We start from the raw sequence: 6,000 nt of genomic DNA, 5'->3' as shown, positions 1-6,000 counted from the left end.
CGTTCCAGTCTCCTGAGCTCCAGTACCCGTGTCTATCACTCATTCAACACCACTGGATTTCATGGTGAAGAGAGGCCTCTTGTCCTCAAGTAGCAGGTCAGTCCCTCCTGCCTTGCTCCAGAAGCAACGCTTGCTCCAAAATCTTGGGAACATCTCTCTGCTCTTGGCAGAATTCCCCAAACTTGGATCCTGGATCATTACCAATTCTTACAACTTTCTGCTGTCAGCTGGGCACTCTTATCAAGTACGTAACGGAAACCATTACTTCTTACTGCTTCACATGATTCAGGAAACCATCTGTGGTTAACACATTTTTACTAAGGTCACCGAGTAGTAGTTCGGCAGAGGTCTGAGGGGAAGCAATGCCAACTCCATCTCTGAAGGGAACACACAGAGTTTGTCTGTCAAAATGTGCTGAATATTGGGAGAATGAGAGGAAAAAATGCAGGACCACTGCAGGAGCAGCAGAGACAGTATAGATCTGGCAAATAGATATTTTCAGAACTGGGATCACATCTTGAATTTTGAAGGGTTGTACCATTAATTTGCACAGTCATTTGCAGTCCCTGTTAGGAGGGAGTTTCCTTTAAAATAACTGTGACAGCTACTGAGGGAAAAAACAAAACCGTGAAAAAAAATTCTAAACCCAGCTTTTAAAATAAATACGAATATGGTTTTCTTAGATATGAATATAGTTACACATATTTATTTATTTTGACCAATCATTTTATCTTTAGATGTATATGTTTCTGTACTGTAGTACGGTTAACCTGATTAAACTGTATAGGTTAGTTAATTCTGTGTATCAAACAGACTGGATTATTATAATAAATTTTGAAGGATTACATTGTTAGTTTTTCTTTCAATGCACTTTATTTTCCTTTCAGTGGTTTGTGCAGATGGAGTACAAATCACAATAAAATGTCTACTTACAAAATAATTTTACCATATAGGTGCCTTCCTTTTTGCAGGGTGAGTATGTAGATTGCACTGTATGAGTCAGTAGTCTTTGATCCAATGGTCTTGCCCTATATTCAAATAGGAAACCAGTATGTGTGTGTATATATATATCTATATGTATCAGAATTAAAATGTTAGGACACCATTGGCCACAACTGAATGAGATTAAAGAATCATTTAGTCCAATATCCTACCTCGTAAAAATAGACCCTCCCCCAAAAGCGCCACGTTATGTTTCCGTGGAAGATGCAAAAAAAAACATTATGATATAATCTGACTTTCATATTTTTGTCTCATCTCTGTATTTACTGCCTTGCATTGACATTAGCCATGAAACAATAGGATCAATATTTCTCACAACATATGTTGTTATTGGTGATTATCAGACACATTTTGACAACCATATAAAAACAAATCCATTTCATCACCGTTAAAATCTTGTTCTTAAAAGCCTCCTGTGACAGTATTCACAGATTAGCTAGAGGCTGTGTGAAATAACATACCCCACTTACTAATTTTGAATTTCATTCCTTTAATTGCAATTAAAAGATAAACAGAAGATTCTAAGCAGTCTTTCTAAAATATCGATGTTAAGTGCATTTACTGAGTTCTCTCTTATCTGTTTAATTTCTGTGGACAACAGTCCTACGTATTTTCTAAATTGGGGAAACTTTGTCTTGGATTACTTGTGTTCTGAATAATCTGTCTCTAGTTCTGCAATATTCTTTATGAGATAGGATATGCAGGGTAACATAATTCAATATGAAGCTGTATGACTGATCAATAAAAAGGCATTATTGTGTTTTCTGAATTATTTATCACCCTATTCTTTATGCATTCTAATGCTGTAAAAGTGTTGTGACTGCCATCATATAGATATATTGAACAGGTCTTTCCTGAGATGCTTACAGTACTGGTCATGAATTTATTCAACTGGAAATTTATAAGCTGCCTGAGAAGTTTTAAATTTCTGAAGAGTTTTATTCCTTTCCTTCCTCCTTCCTTAGATCTTGTACCTGAAAGCAGAAGATTATCTGGGAGAGTAGATAGTTTCCTAAGGAATACTACTAAATTTGCACTAGTGCACAAGTGCAAAGTGTCCCAATATGAAAGAAAGATTAGGAAGTACATAATGGGAGGTAAATGTGTTGAAAATGGAAAAAGATGATATGCCACAGAATTTAGAAACTAAGTCACATTATAACAGTGAGTATAAAGAACAGCATCATCAAAGTAAGAAAGAAAGGCTCAAGAAGAGATAAAACTATAATGCACTTATGCACTTCTGGATAATTTTATTTTCATCCCCTGCTTCTTGAAAGAGACTGTGGGAATAGTTGACCCACTATTCAGCTAATAAGAGATGATACCAAAACATCTATAATACTGATCTATGCTTTGCTCCAATCTTTTATAGAAGGTTTATTTCTGGTCAGATGACCAATGTAGTTACCATCTGTGATGAAATCCTCTGGGATGATGGGAGACTACAGAGGTATTTTCAGATCACCTGGATCTCAAGCAGTTTCTTCAGTAACCTCAGACCTTATTAGTCATTACTCTTAAGAGTTTATGGAGGATGAGTGAGGACCAAAGTTAGATACTGGATTTAAAGAGGGGAAGCAGGAAAATTAAAAGAACACAAGGAATTGCAGATCAGTCAGACTGTAATTCAGCACGTTAGAGAACAATGTTGAACACCTCAAACCAGTCTGTATCTATATCAAAAGTGAATTTCACACCAGCTTCCAGATGTGTGAAATCAAATATATTTCTGTAGCAAATTCTGTCATCATTTTTTTGAAGAGTAGCAGTAACACACAGCTGTTGTTATAAGGCTTATGCGAACAAAACTCAGAAAAATTAATCCAGGGAAAAAATCCAGTGAAAAATAGCAGTTTTCAATGTTAAACAGTAAGAAAAATGTGTGTACCCTTGATGGAGAAGCTAACGTTTTTAAGTAATTTCCCATGCAGATTTACTATTCCTCAGCCTGTGGGTTTCAATGTCATAGGGAGAGACAAGCTCCCTGCACAAAAATTAAACCCTCTTCCCTCAGCTGTAGACAAGTCACATGCATTGAGGCACAATTGTCTTTGCTGTCATGGCAGGGATGGCTCAAGGGTTGGTGTCCCCCAGTAGTATCACTGAGCAAGGCTTATTGACCTGTCTTTGGCCGTGCCACCACAGATGAGCTCTGGAAGCACAGGTTGGCCAGGAGCTGTGTGTCATCTTCCTGGCAGGGCAACTTGCCTTGCATTTGCAGATCACCGTAAGGTAACAGGTGGGCATGAGCAGTGGTAGTACTGTTCAAGGCTCTAGCGATGGGTTTGCTTTTCTGGGCAACTTTGGTGGCAAACTGCTGAGGGGGGAATCTGGCGACCAGTGGGCAGTGTATTTTGCTCAGGGCAGTTGCTATGGCTCTTTTGAGTGCTTGCTGTGTTGCAGGACTGTGGGATTCAGGGTGCCTTCCTTGCAGTTTGCTTCCTGTGGCTAGGGATGTCGTAGAGCTGCACAGAGCAACAAAGAGCAAAAGATCTGTTCTCCCTCTGTTGAGAGTCTGTATCCCTGACCACAACAGCCACATAGCAGAAGACAACAGGGAAGGGCAAATGAAGGAAGGGGGCCATGGAGGCTTATGAAAGTTTGATCAAGCTCGAGTGGCAAAGGGAGATATGCAGGGAACAGGAGCTTCTACTGCGTCTCATATTCCTGTTTAGCTCTCTCCCTAAGACCTATCGCAGATCCCTTGACAACAGTAATAATCTGCAATATTGCAGTCACAGTGGAAGAGACCTCTGGAGGTGGTCTGGACAGAAGTTCTCTAAGCTAATCTGCTGCTGCAAAGTGTAATGCCTCTGGCACGTCATTGCTTAAACAAGCAGCTCTGGACCTCAACCTTTTGTCCTGTGTTGTTTTGCTTTTCCAGAGGGGTACAGCAGATGTTTAGACACCAGATGCTCAAAGAGCAAATTCTTCAGTGCTGTTGGAGTCTCAAGAGTACACAGGGGATAGTTTTTGACAATGCTAAGTACTAGTTTTGCTTTAATATCCTTTTGGAGAACTAAGGGGGAATACACGGGGAGCTGTTTTCTGAAAATTGTTTGCTTTTCAACACTGGACTGTAAAATTCACTGTACCTTCCTTTTCCCTGAGGCACACCAACTTTCAGGTTCAGCTGAGTAAGAATGTAGATTTTAGGCTACCTAGGGAAATTGGTCTCTAAAAACATATGGCATTTCAATTTCAGCAATGTCATAATTATCATTTGACTGTAATGATGTTCATTTAATTAAATACAACCTGGAAAAAAAAGGGGGGGGGGCGGGGCTAATATGTAGTTTAAAAAGTAGAGCATTCAAATTAATAGGTCAAATGTTGTGTGGGTTTAGGTTCTTTGCCATTTTAATTACCATTTAATTACAGAATGGTGCAGTCACTAATTACATGACACTATGGTATTTGTTCACTAGACCTCCTTTTCTATCTATAGATGTGCTCTAAGGATTGATGGGGGTTCTAGACATCAAGGTGTGTGATGCTCCTAGCTGGAATTTGAAGAATGAACTGAAAGATGCAGTTTTGTAGCTTGGAGAGGGAAAGTAGGTGGGTGAGTCCATCAGGTGGAACATAAGACAGAGTCAAATGGAAATGTAACTTGGTACTTCTTCTTGCTCAGCTGTTGAAACACCTCATGTCTAGTCTTTCAAAAGAGATTTATGCTGAACTCATTGTTCTGGAAAGGCACAAGATACCACTGGGCAACCGTTGGGTTAATTAAGTTTTTGCTGTGGAATTATAATTTTATTTCCTGAGAAATTGCATGAGACTAATATAATGAGGAATTAGTTGTTACAGGCATGAGATCTTAATGAAACAAACAAACAAAAAAAAAACACCAAAAAAACCAACAAAACACACAAAAAAACAACAACCCACCCACAAATTACAGAATCATTGTAGTAAACTCTTTGGAAGGGCCTTTCCTGTTCAAACTCAGAGAGGTAGAAAGTAGTGGAAAGCTATTACAGCAGAATCAGCTTGAGGAAGAAAGACAACCAGTACTGTCATCTGTATGAACATATTGTGTAAGCTTCAAATACTTTTTAGGGGATGGTTCTCGTACACATGGAAGAGTGAATGTGTCTTATTTTGCCTATTCTGATTTTTTACACTTTTGTGAGTCTGTACAAAATCATGTAATTATCCCTGCATTTAAAAAAAGTACATGTGTGGTATTGGACTTCCCACCCTTGAGAGATCAACACTCAGATGCCTTCAAATCCCAAATATTGTGATCTGCTTTTAAGAGAAGTTTTATGTTGTGATTTTGGTTTCTCTCTTGATTTTTTTTTAAACTCCTCTTGCTTATCCCACTGTATGTGTGTATGTGACAGTGAGGGTGGCCAGCTCCACAATTTCTGAAGTGACTGCAAGTAAAGCCTTTTCATTTTGCAAAAATTCTCACACCCACCTCTACTAACTCCTTCCCGGCAATTAATTCTGCCAGAATGTTCTCCCCACATAAATTTGTGTTCATCCTTCAATCTTATCACTGCTGCTTTTTGAGAGTTGTTCACCCTTTCTCTCCTAGAGTGGTGGGCGCAGCTGTAACTTTCCACTTCTTCCTCATCTGTTCCTTCTGCCCAGCCGTGCCTCTCAGGGGAAGGGAGAGTGAAAGCCAAGGAGCTCTTCTTTTTTACGGGCAGCTGAGAGGAACGGGGGACGGGGAAGGGCAGACCGCATCCCTGTTTCAAACCTGAGGAATGTAAGAAGTGTAAGTGTCCGGACAGAGTTTCAGAGCTACGTGTAGTACAGGTTTCTCTGTTTGGTTACGATACTACTGGATGTACCACTTCTTCCATGTAAAAACACCAACAGTGGCAGATAAAGAAGGCAACAGAAGGTCTTGGTGGTTCAGTTTCAGTTTGTATCATCCTAGTTACCCGCCTTCTCTTCTACCTGGCTTATGGTTAGCGCTCTGCTCTGAATCCCTCACTTATGTCCATGTATAGGAGACCCAGCTATTCTCCTTTAGTT

The sequence above is a fragment of the Anser cygnoides genome, chromosome 2, assembly GCF_040182565.1.
Source record: "Anser cygnoides isolate HZ-2024a breed goose chromosome 2, Taihu_goose_T2T_genome, whole genome shotgun sequence".
Classification (NCBI taxonomy): domain Eukaryota; kingdom Metazoa; phylum Chordata; class Aves; order Anseriformes; family Anatidae; genus Anser; species Anser cygnoides.
This window is presented reverse-complemented; position numbering follows the sequence as displayed.